General features: G+C 33.6%; 2 long non-coding RNA genes across 2 annotated transcripts in view; one reads left to right on the forward strand and one right to left on the reverse strand.

The window, feature by feature from the left end:
- Positions 1 to 5350, reverse strand: part of LOC110126088 (uncharacterized) — a 24923-nt gene extending 19573 nt beyond the window's left edge. Inside the window, exon 1 of the long non-coding RNA XR_011492969.1 lies at positions 5090 to 5350. This is a non-coding gene — a long non-coding RNA (uncharacterized lncRNA). The remainder of the gene's footprint in view (positions 1 to 5089) is intronic.
- On the forward strand, positions 2337 to 9906 carry LOC110126087 (uncharacterized). Its single transcript, XR_002310306.2, has 3 exons — positions 2337 to 2527; positions 6954 to 7028; positions 9735 to 9906. It is a non-coding gene; the product is annotated as an uncharacterized lncRNA (long non-coding RNA).
- The last annotated feature ends 7011 nt before the right edge of the window (positions 9907 to 16917 follow it).

The following is a 16917-nucleotide window of genomic DNA, read 5'->3' on the forward strand; positions in this document are numbered from 1 at the left end:
GTTAGCCATCTGTATGTCTTCTTTGGAGAAATGTCTGCTTAGTTCTTTGAGCCATTTTTTGATTGGGTCATTTATTTTTCTGGAATTGGGCTGGAGGAGTTGCTTGTATATTTTTGAGATTAATCCTTTGTCTGTTGCTTTGTTTGCTATTATTTTCTCCCATTATGAAGGCTGTCTTTTCCCCTTGCTTATAGTTTCCTTTGTTGTGCTGAAGCTTTTAAGTTTCATTAGGTCCCATTTGTTTATTTTTGCTTTTATTTCCAATATTCTGGGAGGTGGGTCATAGAAGATCCTGCTGTGATTTATGTCAGAGAGTCAAAGGCATTTTAATATACACTTTATAAAAAATTTCCACAGAATGAATAATTATTTGCTTAAATTTTACATGTCAGTTATTATCATGGTTATTAGAAATGTATAATATATACATTTTATTAACATGTATAGAATAAAATTTTCATTTATAAATTATTTTAAAATTTAATTATTGAATATTATCTAAAATTTCCTTTTTATATTTAATTTTTATACAATATGTTAATCACATGTTTTAAGGTTATTAAAATTATATGTTCAATTTTTTATTTAAATGATTTTAAGTATTCTTAACTCAGTCTTCAAAAGTTTCAGTAAGAATTTTAACTTCATGCTGTGACCAATAAAGTCTACTGTTCTCTTTTCTTATCTGATGGGACATTGTTATTTGACAATAAAATTTTTGCTTTAGTTTTTAGCAGAAGTCATTTTCAACATGATTTTAGAATAGTAGCTAAAATGTCATTAAAACACAGACTGACATTTTTGTCACAGCTAATGCTTAAAAAGAAAGACAAATTTATATTCAAATAGAGTTTATTAAATTGTTTTGGGGAAAAGAATGCAGAACAAAATGAGTAAATCATAGTGGTCATTGTATTGGGAAAACTTGGTATTGATAAGTATAAAATTGCAGTTATATTATTGTCCTTATAAAGACACTGTTACTTTGTAAAATGGTAAATCCATATAATTGAGTACTGTGAAAAAAAAAAAGGCCCAGTAAAAGTTTCAAGAGAAATATGCAATCTGTGTATATTTTAAATTTTTGTTAAAATTCATTGGTGTTTCTCTTCAGCCACCAAGTCATGTCTGACTCTTCATGACCCCATGGACTGCAGCATGCCAGGCTTCACTGTCCCTCATATTCCACATAAATATGTTAAAATTCATATTCATGTGGAGTAAATGCAAGCAAAAACAAAGTTCAAGCAACAGAAAGCCAATATTGCTCACTCCTATTACCACACGCAGGAGAAACTGCCGAGGGCAAGTCCTAGACCCAGGATGTCTGATAGAGACTGTGTGGGGGTTGGCACGCCCTGAGAGAGATGCACACTCCAAGCTGAATACATAAGTAAAACTGAGGCAGACATTTTTTTCAAGGCATTTCAGAAAGTAGAAAAGTTCTTAGACTTTTCAGCAAATTTCAGATAAGTGAATTTAAAAAGGGCGGAGGACTGCACTGTGTGCATACAGTTTGAAGATCACTATAGGAGTCAGAGGGCGGGAGGAGAAGGGGACCACAAGGATGAGATGGTCGGATGGCATCACCGACTCAATAGACATGGGCTTGGGTGGGCTCTGGGAGTTGCTGATGGACAGGGAGGCCTGGCATGCTGCAGTTCATGGGGTTGCGAAGAGTCGGACATGACTGAGCGACTGAACTGAACTGAACTGATAGGAGTCAGAAGATTAGCAAAAAATCCAGAAAAAGACAAATTCAGTTTGTACCTGCATAGACAAGATTCCAGGTAACAGCATTTGAAATGTATTGAATGCTGATTAATCCAGACCATATATTAATGTCTATTTTTTATATCATCTGATCAATTGTTCATTGCGTTTCTATGAAGAGATTGCTTTTCTCTACATCTTATATATTAGGAAACTGAGAGTTTGAGTTGGTAAATAACATACCCAAGGAGCTTACTGATAATTCTTAACAGAGAAAGGACAAATCTCTATTCCTTTTTCTATTTTGACCTTTCTGTTTTTAATCCATGTAATCAAGAACTTCAGCTATGCTAGACTGCCACCTCAGATTAGCTTTTCTGTGCTAAGTGAAGAAGCATTAATGGACTGCATATATATTGCTGAATGTAAATATGCCCAAGTTAACTGAAAGTTAAAGTACAAATAATTCTTACTGTGCAATATAAGTTCAATCATTTTCAATTACTGTTTTCATTGTCTTTATCAACTCTTAAATTAGAACACCCTTCTAGGTGTTGCTATGCATGGAATATCTTGCCTGAGTCTAGCTCAACATACAAGTCAAGATTCTGATTCTAGAATAAGCAGACTTGGAAATACATGACTCTAACAAAATGTTACTTGAATAAGGACTATTTTTTTAAACCTAAATTAAATTACCAGAACTTTATTTAGTCATGGAATGACTGACTATTTTTCTGAAGATAATCTACTAGAGAACCAAAGTTGAGTATGATACTGGAAAGGAAAAAAAATAAATAAATGAAGCCTATAGGTAAGTCTAGAAAAGGCATGGAACTACTATTTACCAAAGAGTTTGGAAGCTTAAAAGAAAACTGTATTAGATAAAACTGAAAAGATAACAAAAGTATATAGCTGTTACAAAAAAATCCGGCTCTCTTCACAACTGGGTAGCCTGGGGAAAAAGAATGAATGACTACCAGATTCCAAAGGCCATCTCTGATGATTAAAGTACAAGATGATTGGCAAAAATAAAAAGAAGATTCAAAACTGCAGGATGATTTTTTTCCCCTTGAGTTTACTTTGAAAATGAGGAAAATCTCTATTAGAACTAATCAAATCATATTTAAAGACTTGTGTTTCACTAGAGGAATATTTATATAAGAATATTATCTTTTATTTAATACTTTCAAACTTAAGCATTCCTTTTATAGATATGATTTTTATGTGTAAGATATATTTATGCATAAAATTTGTATTCATTATTCACTAAACCTTTCAGATTTATAAATGCATTGATAATAATTGCATTTGCTTTTATAATGTCCTCATGCAATATGTAAGAGATGAACTAATCAAAGTGTTGCCTTGCTCTGGTCACTGCTACAATCACCACCTCCAAAATGTCCATGGTGTGATAACCTTGCCACTATTTACAGACTGCTCCTAACTACAATTACCAACATATTTACTAGAGTTAAGGTGGAGGCATCTATACAGTAAACACGGGAATTTAAACTGATTTTTAACAGAAATAGATGATAATGCCATTTTCTCAATTTAATGTATCCTCATTTATTTCACTAAGGTAATCAGGGTAAACTAACATTAGTAGGTAAATCAGTAAACAGCCACATAAATCCAAAATTTGCAATTATTAAACCCATGATAATGGACAATAACATATGACTTAGTGACTAAACAACAACCCATTGACAAATAGTTTGTCTCAGGAATTCCTCACAGTCACCCTGAGAAGTATGTTCAGTGATAGTCATTCCCACTTTATAGATGTGGAAATTGAGGCTTAGAGATATAAAATAATCTAGCTAATTCACACAGTCAAAAGGTGGGGGAACCAGGATTGAAGACTTGGCTGAATTTAGCCTCCAGATTTTTGTGCAGGCATCACCTATGCCCATACATCATGAGAGCTTGGCACTGGCATTTGGTGGAACAAATGGGTGTATATAAGTTTAACAATTTGCATTTTAATTTTAATAATAATTTTTTAAAAGAGTTGCTTGATTTTCATTGAAATAAAACCATGAGCAATGTCATGTGGTAGCCGAGATTTCAAAAATTCTAGCGCTAAACTACCCGGATTCCAATCCTGCCTCAACAAGTTATCTTATCAATTGTATTGTTTAACATCTCTGTGCCTCGGTTTCCTCACCTAAAAGTGGTGATTAAACAGTACCTATCTTACAGGGTTGTTATGAGGATTAAGTGAATAGTTCACATAAGTAGGGTAGACACTCAAATATTTTTCTAAGAGGATTCAAAGTAAGAAAGGGCAGAACCACATGAATTTAAGCCCAGTACTTTAAATTTCTAGAATCAATAAATATTTAAATGGAAAGGACATGCAGTGAAATGACAAATAGAATGACAAAAATTAATGTTATATTTAGAAATTTACAAATAAAATTTTTAAAGAAATGCACTCTATATTTAATGTAGTTTGTGACAGAGTCAATTGTTCACAGCTGTTTGTAATCTGAATCTGTTCCTATCTGTATCATTATAAATTTTTTTATTTGAAATAGTGAATAGATATGCTTTGCCTGTATGGCCTCTATTGTCTATCAAATTAAGGGCCATAAGGCACAAAATTACAAAGTAAAAATGATTATTTGCAGACTAGCTTCTCCCCAGAATGTAATCATTCACAACTATTCAGGTTTACTTCCTTTTCATAAAGGATCATTGAACATTTATAAAAATGTCCTGATGATGTTTTATATTTAGAACAAAACTAGAATCAAGCTTTATGTAGTATAAAGCAGTTCTTGGCAATAATCTAGGACAAATTTCTTCCTGATATGGAGCATCAAATCACCCTTGGATTAGATTTAAATCCCTAGACTCTACTAATGATGAACCTATTTTCCTTTTGATAATTCACAAAACTTCTAAAAGGATCAAGAGTCCAGAAAAAAATCTTTAACCTCATCACAGGGTACACTAGATGGATAAAGTACATGTTCCATGTTTAATTTTTTTTTATTAAAATAGGCATATCTAATTTACAATAATAATCACACATTTTCCCTTGTGGTCCTAAAGTTAAACTCAAATTTCTTTTATACCTTAAAAACAAACAATTATACTTTTGCTAGAAGTTCCTAGTTATTTACACATTATTAAATATTGTTTAATACTACATTTCTTATTGTACCTTCATATTTTATAGGTCTTTGAGATCACTGAGCTTTTGTTATCTAAAAGTTGAATAAGAAGAATCAGCACATAATTAACTCAGTGATAAAATAATGTGGTGCTCAAAATACAGTTCAGAAGTTTGAGTCTAAACTCTTCATCAAAATTAGTTCAAGAATTTGAGGAGAAAAAGTCTCAAAGATGCCTCACTTACCGCTCATTTATGTTCAAGGGAAGATTACAGCCGTTTTTCATTGCGTGGTGCTTTACAGTTTCCAATCACATCCATGCACATCCTCCTAATTTTTCAAAGGTCAGGAGACTAAGAGTCAGCAGTGACATCCCTTGTGTATAGGAGATGTGGGCTGCATCCTCCAGGCTTGGCAGGATGATGTCACTGCAGGCTGGTGGGCTTCTAGCTGCTCAGGGATGGTCTTGCTCAGGCCCATGGATACAGAATGATGCTAGGTTGAAGCTACCCCTTCAAAGTAAAGATACAGGTGCCTTAGGCCATTAGAAAACAGAAGTGGGGGTCTGAAAGCAAAATAGCAGTTAAGTTTAAGTGCAAACACTTGATTCCTACCTAATGCAAGGAAGCACTTTAGCATTCATAAGGGCCCGCTCTGGGATCTATGTGCTACATTACCTGTCTCATGGCTCAACACTAACCAGCCTGGGGTCCACTTAAAGTGATGTCCAAACTTATTTTCTGCCCTCTGATCCCACCATGCTTCTGAGCGTTATTCTTTGTGCGGTCATTATTGGCTATTTCCATCCCCTAAGTACTCTGCTGTTTTCAGCTTGCTTACATGTTAGGTGTCCTTATGCAATTAGGTCCTTGCTTACATGTTTTCTCTCTGGCAAGAATTCTATTTCCCCAGCCCTCTTATTGTTTTCATGGTGTTAAAATCTGTATCTGGAGAAATCTTACTTTCCTTTACAAGAGGTTAATATTCCTTTGCCCTGAACAACCACAATTCGGTGGATATTTAGGTGTACAATTACTATATTCCAATTTTTTGGTTAAAAACTACATCTTGAATACATACTTCTCACACCCTTTATTATAGCCCACAACATATAGTAAATGCAGTATTTATGGAAAGAAGCTTTCTAGAAGCATGCAACTTCAAGTTCAAATCCAGATACTGTCACATTCTAGCTACATGACCTTAAGTGTTAAAACTTTGACTAAAATACATTTTCTCTTAAAATTGTGAATCAAAATACCTATCTTGCAAGGCTGTTGAAAATTGTGTAACAATATTTGAAAAAAATGTATAAAGTTATTGAAAACAGGGTCTTTTCATTTATTCTCTAAGTTTATTCTTTCCTTATTTTTCTGCAAATCAAATAATCATGTGCACAATTAGCCTTGGATTATCAAGGGTAATGTAACAACTGCTCTCTTGATCTATGAGAAACTGCTTGAAATAGCATTAACATCCTATAAACAGTAAGCCATTTTAGTCATTCTAATTAGAGTAAAAACATTGTCCGTATCTTCCAAGAAGAAAACTAAAGTTTATTTTCCATCTGGGGCTATTTGAGTTTTAAATTGATAGATATCAGGTTGATTTTGATTTATCCATGATTTCTGTACCTACAACTCATATGTAAGTCATAGAAATGTACTGAGAGTGGCTGAAAAGCTTGAGTAAAATTTACATGAAAACTTTGCTCCAGTTTACCTAGTAAAGAACCTGACTGAAAACAAATCTTCAGGCACTCATTCTAAGGTGGACCTGTGCTGGATAGTCTCTGTCCTTGGTTTTGCTTAGCAATATAATCAGAAGATTATGGAATGTCTGGAATTTGTTTTCTAAGTCTACACAGCCTAAATAATGGTCACACTTACGGTTGTATGGCATTTAAATATACTGCTTCCCAAGGAGTTTGGTTTCACTTTGGGGAATGTTCAATGATCACAATTGAACTTCATTACTATCTAAGTATTACAATATACTGAAGCATCTTAGGGAGTTATTTTCAAGTGCCCCTACACAACACACTGGTGAAAAAATAGTCAAAGAAGCTTGCATTTAATGTCTCTCCACCTCAATCCTTACCCTTATTAGGTCACAAGAGTAATGTCTAAAATGCAACAGAGACTGGAAGACTGAAGCTTTCAAGACTAATGGAGAGACTTGATGGTAAATATTTTAAGTTTGATGAAAGCCTTTTTAACTAAAGTTCCCATAAATATTGCTTTCTTATACCCAAGTTAATAGCCCAGATACATTTAGATATTCATTCAAGATAAAATGAAAGTAGTAACTTAATAATACTCATAAGTATCTATTTTAATATTAATTTAAAAATAAGAATTTGCACAATCATACTACCTCCTCACCAATTTATGTTTGGGGCCATGAGATATGAATTCCAATATCACAGTAATCAAGAGAAAAATGGAAGATGTAAAAAAGGAAAGCAAGGGAGGGTGCCAACCTTATGTTACTGCTCTTTATGTGCTTCTCCACCTAAGGTTAGAAAAGTTATCCTATAATGAAGTGCTTTTCCCTTCCTGGGGATGAGGAAGCCTCATTTAGCCAACATACATTAGTGTTCAATACGTCACAGGCATTATGTATACAAACACGAACATGTGTCCCCGCTCTTACATTCTAGCGGGGAAGACAGGTGTGTAAATACATTATTATAATTCAGCTGGTTTAAACAGCCCAAGAGAAGTAGGAATCTAGTATGTCAGGGCACCATAATTCTTAAAATTAAAGCAAATTCAGCCTAACATAAAACCTTGCAACTTGTAAACATGCAACTGTAATGGATAAATTTATGTAGTAACAGTTACACAGAAAATCAACAGGAAATTGCAGGGTCACATGGTAATTCTATTTTTAGTTTTTTGAGAAACCGCTCTTCTGTTTTCCACAGTGACTGTACCAGTTTATGTTCCCATCAACATTGCCCAAGGATTGCCTTTACTCCACATCCTAGCCAGTATTCGTTATTTGTGTTCTTTTTGGTGATAGCTATTCTGACAGGTGTGATGTCTTGTCTTATTGTGGCTCTGATTTGCATTTTCCTGATAATTACCAATGTTGAGCATCTTTTCACGTGCCTGTTGACCATCCACATTTCCTCTTTGGAAAAATGTCTATTCAGCTCTACCTATTTAAAATCAGGCTGTTTGCTTTTTTGGTGTTAAATTGTATGCATTATTTATATATATTGGATATCAACCCCTTATTGGTCATATCATTTGCAATATTTTCTCCTGTTCAGTAGGTTATCTCTTCATTTTATTGATAGTTTCCTTTGCTGTGCAAAAACTTATAAATTTAATTAAGGTCCCATTTTTGGGGAGGAGGGGCTTTTATTTTTTTTTTGCTTTAGGGACAGATTCAAAAATATAGTACTATGATTTCTGTCAAAGAGTCTTCTGCCTATGTTTTCCTCTAGGAGTGTTATGGTTCCCAATCTTACATTTAGGTCTTTAATTCATTTAGAGTGTATTTTTGTACATAGTCTTAGAAAAACAGTGTTCTAGCATATGATCCAGCAATCCCACTCGTGACTATACATCTGAAAGTCACAAAACACTAATTTGAAAAGATACATGCCATAGCATTGTGTACAATGGTCAAAATATGGAAGCAATCCTAATTACCTAGATGAATAGACAAAGAAGACGCGAGATATATACATAGATATACACACATACACATATGCATACAAGGAAAATCACTCAGCCATAAAAGGAATGGAATTTGCCATTTGCAGCAACATGGAAGGACCTCGAGGGTATGACACTAAGTGAGGTTAGTCAAACAGAGAAAGACAAATAGCATATGATATCACTTACATGGGGAATCTAAAGAATACAACAAGCTAGTGAATATAAAAAGAGCAGCAGACTCACAGATATAAAGAACAAAGGTGTGGCTACCTGTGGGGAGGGGGAAGAAGGGAGGGACAACATAGGGGTAGGAGGTTCCAACTACTGTGTATAAAATAAGGTACAAGGACATATTGCGCAACATGGGGAATATAGTCAATATTTTAGAGCAACTATAAATGGAATATAACCTTTAAAACTGTGAATCACTACACTGTACACCTATAAAATATAATAATGTATATCAACTATACTTCAATTTAAAAAATTTAAAAAAGAACTAAGTGATGCAAATTTCTCCTTCTCAATAATTAAACTTAGCTTCAGTTTTCTGCTTCTAAGTAGATCCAGTTATTTTAATTTTAGTTGTGTATTTTTTACTTAGCTCAAATATAAAAGGAGATATTGAAATGTCTACTGTAAAATCTATGAATTTGATATTCAAAAATCAGAGTTTAATTATTAGTTAATAAAATGATGCTTTTCTGTGAATCCTTGTGTTAAATACCGAGTTTTAAAGGTCTGTAGCACAAAATGCTCCTGGCCTAAAAGAGTTCAATTAACATAAATTTCAATGTAATTTGTTACATTCACTCACCATAGGAAATTAAATGAATGTGAAAGCACAGCAGCTTATGAAATTTAGAAAACAGTTATTTGTTTTGGGGATATTTAAATTTAGTGTATTTATGTATTTCCTGACCTATTATAGACATCTGGTAAAGAATCCGCCTGCAACGCAGGAGACCCCGGTTCGATTCCTGGGTCAGGAAGGTTCACTGAAGGAGGGATAAGCTCCCCACTCCAGTATTCTTGGGCTCCCCTGGTGGCTCAGCTGGGAAAGAATCTGCCTGCAAAGTGGGAGACCTGGGTTTGATCCCTTGGAGGAGGGAAAGGCTACCCACTCCAGTACTCTGGCCTGGAGAATTTCATAGACTGTGTAGTCCATGGGATCGCAAAGACTCAGTGACGACTGAATAACTGTCACTTTTCACAGACATCTGGGAATCTAACAAGATTTCTTAATTTGCTGGTTATGGTGGTCCTCTGACTATCTCCCTTGGAAATACCTATATCTTACTGGAAACAAAGTATTCTCACATCACTTTAGAAGATAATATTGTTTTCCTTGAGTTTTTTTTTTTAAATAAAAATACTTTAAAAATAAAGTCTCTATATGGAATTTTATTAGTATGTGATGGTTCTTTTGAGTTTCCTGTTTATATTTCTGTTATACTAAACTTCTATTGGACTAAAGAGTCCTTTGGTAGAATAGTTTCCTTCCTGTCAAAAGCAATGTTTATGACTATATTAAATATCTGTATGTCTTTCAAAGTGTGCCTAGGTGTTCCCTTGAATGTCTAATGTTAAACTAGTGATGTTTCTTTTGTGTTCATAAGTTATTTTATAAACTTTGTTAATGAATCTTCTATAGAGAATAATCTTCTGTACTACTTATAGTTTTAGATTTTGCCACCTGTTCACATGAAATGATGCCATTATGCATAAACAAAATAATGTTTAAGATGATTATATTCTGTATTCTTGAATGTATGTAAAAATGTTGAGTGGCAGGGGAGGGAAGAGTTTATGAAATTAGATCTAACGTCACACTTTTAAATTGCTCATTATAGAAAAATAATTGATGCATGAGTATATATGTTTTCTAAACCCCAAAAATTTACAAAAAGAAAGAGAAAAAGGAGCAAGAGAGACAATTATTCTAGCAAAAGTCAGACAAGTCAAAAGCATTAAAAAGGCAAAAATAATTGAATCTGATAGTAGAAACAACACACAATAGTGTTGATAGTTATAATAAAGATAATTGTATAAATTTTCCTACTAACAGAAAAAATTCTAAGAGTAAAAAAGCAATTTAATCTGAATGTTATACATAAAGAAGTTGAACACAGACCCAAAATTATTTAAAATAAATATTTGAGCAAAAGTATATTGTATAAAATTAGTTCAGTTTGCCAATACTTAAATGAAACTATCAAGTTTCTAAATTTCAAGATGAGAACATGAATTGGACAAAGAGACTTTTATGCAATGACAGAAGTGACAATTCATCAAAATATATAATACTTCTGACCTTTTATCAAGCACCTTATCATCAAGCACCATATCACTGAATTATATACAAAAGTGTCAAATACACGAACTAGACAAAACCACATTGAGATGGAGATCAATCACACTTTGTTTAGAATTTGACAATTGTATTAGCAACACTATACATTAGAATATAGAGAAAATATATAAATACTAGAGAGTAAGATTTATTTTATGTACATGGTTAATGTGACAGAGAAAATGATGGAGAGGTGGAGAGACAGAAACAAATATATTTACAAGATTTGTATATATATATATCTATGTGTGTATACGGAGAGAGAGGGAGTACACATTGAATGTTCTGAATTTGTGATATCATCGATTAACTTCAAAGGTTAAAGTTAAAAGAATTATAGATAATTTCAAAATTTACAGTAATGAGAACTAATAGGAAAGTAGGCTTTCAGAATCTGCAGAATTTATAGCAGATTTGGCTTTAGAATTCAGGGCCACCGTTATCCAAATCTCTAAAAAGCAGGAAAGGATGAGCTATTATCTAGACTGCATATGTTCCTAAAACAAAACAGATACAGATTTCCTAAATTAAGTTTCCAGAATATTAATGATGTTAGAAGTCTGAGTTCAGTCAGTGAAACAAAATCCATGCTACGTAGCTTGTTAAAGAGGTATTAGTATGGGGAGCTATTTACACAGGGAAACTTTAAAAATTCAAATAGAATATGGTGAGGCAATTTACATGGAAGATCTGATGTTACCAGGGCTTGGGACCATGGAAGGGGCTGAGACAGGGGGTAGTGGGACCACAGACGGGAAATCGCTCAGCAGAAACCGACATTGGTCCTTTACACGCCCGTCAGGGAACGAGGGGAAAACGACCTGGTCCCCGCTCTCACTCTAGTCTCCCGCCGTCATCTCATTGGCCAACTCTAATCTGCAACTATTTAGTGTGTGAGACAGTTTGCTGGGTTAGTCTCCTATGATTTGGAGTAGGGTGGGAAGGACAGGGACTGGATTGTGTAAATAGACAGGTGACAAGCATACCTCACCTCTTTATTGGAGAAGTTTAGATGTTTACTTTCATTCTCTATTGCCTTCACAAAAAAATGGATAACATAAGTGTTTTTGTTATTAAACAAAATGACTGAAAACTTATCCCTAAGCATTCTTATGGGAAAAGAAACCAAATTATTTTAGTTTGGAAGAAAACCTTATAGGCAAGAAATCAGAATGGTGTGCTGTGCTGAACAAGCAAGATTTATGACATAATCTTGACACATTTATCCCTGCCCTTTTAGATATTATTCCATGGGGATAATCCTATCTTGAATGAGATCAAAGATATATTTCATGCTTTGCTTCTCAGTGGTTAAATGAAAGTTCTACATCTACACTTAAATAAACAACCTCATGCCTCAATTCAGGAATTTAAATATCCAATTTCATGAAGTAATCAAAACTTCAAATTTGACCCAGAATGAATTCTTCTATCCTCTCCCAGCTCTGACCTGGTTCAGGCTAAGAAGTTGCCTGGGGCCTCCCTCTTCTGCTCATTCCCTTCCCCCAATTCACTTCCACCGCACCAGCTAGTGATTTTTCACTCCTCAAAAAAAATAGAAGGAAAGTAGTTGGAAGAAAACAGAGGATGGACCTGGTCAGTTTTGATTTAGCTGGGTTGCTCCCTGTATCTAAGCCTTACAGATCCTGAAATCTGTTTCTTCTCTTCTGTCAACTATTCAGTTTCCCCTACAAATCTATATCTCCTCCATTACTCCTGACCTGGACAAGTACCTTTTTATTTCCAAGTAACATACATGTTATGACCAGTGCGTTCTCTTGGCAAAACTCTATTAGTCTTTGCCCTGCTTCACTCTGTACTCCAAGGCCAAATTTACTTGTTACTCCAGGTGTTTCTTGACTTCCTACTTTTGCATTCCAGTCCCCTATGATGAAAAGGACATCCTTTATGGGTGTTAGTTCTAAAAGGTCTTGTAGGTCTTCATAGAACCATTCAACTTCAGCTTCTTCAGCGCTACTGGTTGGGGCATAGGCTTGGATTACCGTGATATTGAATAGTTTGCCTTGGAAATGAACAGAGATCATTCTGTGATTTTTGAGATTGCATCCAAGTACTGACTGAACATACATGTGACTCTTTCTTCAACTTCTGGGCACAAAGATGACTTCAGATTCTTCTTGCTAGAGGCTTCTAACTCTCAAGGACTTTTGATGACCAAAAGCAGGCATTGTTTTTCAGGCACACACCTTACGTTCACAAGAGACCTGGAGTGCATGGAAACCCAAATCAAGAAAATGGTAAAAAAAAAAAAATTGCTAACTATAGTATCAATGAACTAAAGAACTAAGCTTGAGAATCAGGTAGCTGATCAATTCTCTTAAGAGGAGAACTCAAGAATGTCACCCAGGTTGCATATTAAAAAAAAAAAAAAAGGATTATAACTATTTCTCTATCCCTTGAGTCACCTGGTTCAAATTCATAACCCTTAGACAGAGGCTATTTGTTAAATTTAAGTCTTATGCCTGCCCTTTGTCTTTACCCAATTTCAGAGAATTAGGTAAAAGAATATTTCAGGAACCCTTCCATTTGTGTAAGCATTTAAGTTTACTATCCCACAAAAATTGTACATAATGTGGACCTTTATCTATGGTGGTGAAAGAGAAAGCCCCACTGTGTAAGCATTTATCAAACTTCTGCTTAAATCCTGTTCCCTAATGTTGAATTTGGAAAAGCAGATCAGTGGGTCAAACCCAGATTTAAGGCACTGAGAAAGAGACCCCAACTCTTGCTTAGAGAAGCTGAGAAATACAAAGGAAAGGAGAAATGAATAATGTGTGATCTTCTTTTGACAAGCCAGTGATAGTTCACAAAAAAATTTGCTCCATGGCCCATATTCAGTCTTCCACTAGAAGTTTCCAAACACTTATTTAATATTAAGCACTATGTTGGAGATTTAATTATAAATATGGGAAAATGCTTATTCATAAGAACTATTTACTTTGAGGAGACAGAGGCCAAATTGAGTGATTGATACACTATATGTTATATGCTATGGTAAGAACATGCACAGTGCTGCAATAACATTGAAAATAACATTGAAGGAGTGAACCCAACTTTAGTGGAAGAGTAAACAAAAGTTACAGTCTGGAAAAGATGATATAAAGGTGTGAGTTAGAAGAAAATCAGGACCTATTATTATTCTACTGACATTTTTAGCCAATTTACAAAGCAAAAAAAAAAAAAAAAAAGAAGAAGAAGAAGAAGGAGAAGAAGAAATGGCATCAAAACTAACAATGAAAATGGAGAGCCATTATGATTTTCAGATGATGAAATTGTATGTGTAGAAAAATCCAAGAAGACTTATCAATAAAGTTAAAATTAGCATTTGAACTGAATAAACTCAGGAACACAAATTTATTATCCAGAATTCAATTGAGTTTTTACACCAGCAAGAATAATTCGGAGATTAACAGTTTGAAGAAATATCATTTAAAATCATATCAAAGGACATCAAACATCTCGGTATAAATCTGATGAAAGATGTGTAAGGATTCAATACTAAAACCTGCATACATTGATAAGATAACAACCTAATGATGCATTAAGAGATGAGAGACAGAGACTGAATGAATAACTTGTCTAGGCATGGGGAAAAAAAAAAGGTCATAGTTGGTTATTAAAAAAAAAGGTATGTCTGTTATCTAAGAGCTTTCTCTTGTCCAAAACACCTTCTCACCTTTCCACTGTAGCCTCTCCATCATAGCCCTAGTTCAGATACTCATTAATCCTTCTATGAACTACTGTAGTTGCCTTTTTGTTGGCTTTTAAGTTCAGATTTCATACATGTCAATATAATCGTATCTGAATATGTAACTATTCTCAGTCAAAATGTGTTGATGGATTTCTAATACTACTTTACCGAAATCAGAACCCCTTAGCACAGCATGAGTTAACCTCAGCTCCAGCCATGCATTGTCCTTCTATAGTTGGTGTTTTGTGTATTGCTTCTCTTTCTTTCTCTCTTCCTTCTTACAATCTCTTGATAACAGAAAATTCTTACTGATCTTTGAAATCACATTTGAATTCTCCTTTCTGAATTTTCTTCCATCCTGCCTCTTAACCTATTATAGTAAACTCTTGTATTACTTTATTTTGTTCTTCAAATATACTTCACATTTTTTTTACAGACTGATAATATTTCTTCTCTGGATTGTATCTATTTCTTCACTGCATTGTGAGCCACTTAAATGAAAATCCCAAGCATCTACAGAGCCTGGTATTAGGGAGAGCATTAAAAATGTGAAAAATATTTTATACAGAGTACTTTAATTATTTAAGGCAGAGAAATAAAAGCACAAAATCTGATAATTTGTAAAGTTTATGCTAACTAAATCATAGATGAAAGTTTCTATTCCACAATCAGAAACTAGTGTTTACTTTTAGCTGACTAAATGTATCTTAAAATTCATATTATTTATCTTTTAAAGATAGAATTATGATTTGTATATTACAAACTATTCTCTCTGGTCCACATGGGATTTGACTTTAATGTTCTTTCAGATATTAGACCTATTACACAAAAGATACCTTCTATTAAGATTTTGAACTACCATGTGGCTTCTGTCGCAAAAAGGTTATAGAAATAAATCAAATATGAAATTATGATTTTATTTAAAAGAGACATTATGTATAAACTATTCCAAACTATGTCTAGACTAAAGCATATCCTAAAAAAAAATCTTATTCCATTTTTTATACACAAATGATAACAAAATGAAAAGTCCATTAAGTTAATATACATCAGATAAAACAAATGTAAATATTTCCAAATAATGCAAAACTTCCAAAATAAATTGACCTTATTTATTATTTAAGTTATAATATAAAAGAAGATAAGGTGAAACTTTGCATTTGTAGTTAAAATGTTTATGCCTCAGGCTTCTGTAGCAATATACCTGCAGTTAATGGAAAACTTTTTTAACTCAGGGATGTTAAGCACAATTTGTTTTTGTAGCTGAATTTAATTATAGAATTTTATTTTGAAAATGAGATAAATTATAAAACTTAGTTCTTTCTTCATATGCACTACTTTTTTTGAAGTACAAAGTGGAGGAAACTTTCTACCTGTAAACTATATCTGCCCATGTCTATAAAAATCTGTATACAGATTTTGGTGCTATGTTTTTAATCAGTAATGCATTTACATTTTTATTACTTAAACTCTAACTTTGGAATATTTAATATTACATATCTATATTTTTGTCTAGTTTTATATTTACATTTATGTCTTAGAATCTTGAAGGCATAGTATATACATCAATTTTAAGATTAGTAGATATTGGATTTGGGATAATATTTGATTAGGCTAAGAAATAAAGCATTCTGGCCAACACACACTTCCTATTAAAAAGATAATAAGTAAGCGGGGGCAGGGATAGATAAGGAGTTTGGAATTGACATGGACACCCTGCTATGCTTGAAATGGATAACCAAAAAGTTCCTACTGTATAGTAGAGGGAACTCTGCTTAATGTCATGTAGCAGCCTGGATGGGAGGGGCGCTTGGGGAGAATGGATGGATATATACCTATGGCTGAGTCCCTTTGCTATCCCCTGAAACTATCACAACATTGCTAACTGGCTATTCTCCAGTGTAATATAAAATGTTTTCTAAAGTTTAAAAAATACGAAAGGAATAATCACAAATGAAAATAACTTCCACTTGTTATCTTTATCTGACTTCTGTGGGAAAACCAATACTGAAATCAATTGAATTAGATGGGAGTTTGGCCTGAAACAGAGATTGAAGCAAAAAAAGTTAACCTATATCTGAATCTTAAAATGAAAACTTTCTTCTTCATCTAAAGAAACCAGAAGTGACATGAAAGAGATAACCATTAGATTTTAGAATGCATCATACTTTGAAAATACTTAACAACAATGTTTTGAAAATAAAGAAGCTTCTGCTCTAAATAATGACCTAGGTGAGAAGATTCCTGGTTGCTATTTGCCTGAAAACAACTTCAGTGAAAGCAGGATTTAGAGTGCTAATAAAAATCTAAATCAGAAATAAATATTATAAAACA

This window comes from Odocoileus virginianus, chromosome 19 (assembly GCF_023699985.2).
Source record: "Odocoileus virginianus isolate 20LAN1187 ecotype Illinois chromosome 19, Ovbor_1.2, whole genome shotgun sequence".
NCBI lineage: Eukaryota > Metazoa > Chordata > Mammalia > Artiodactyla > Cervidae > Odocoileus > Odocoileus virginianus.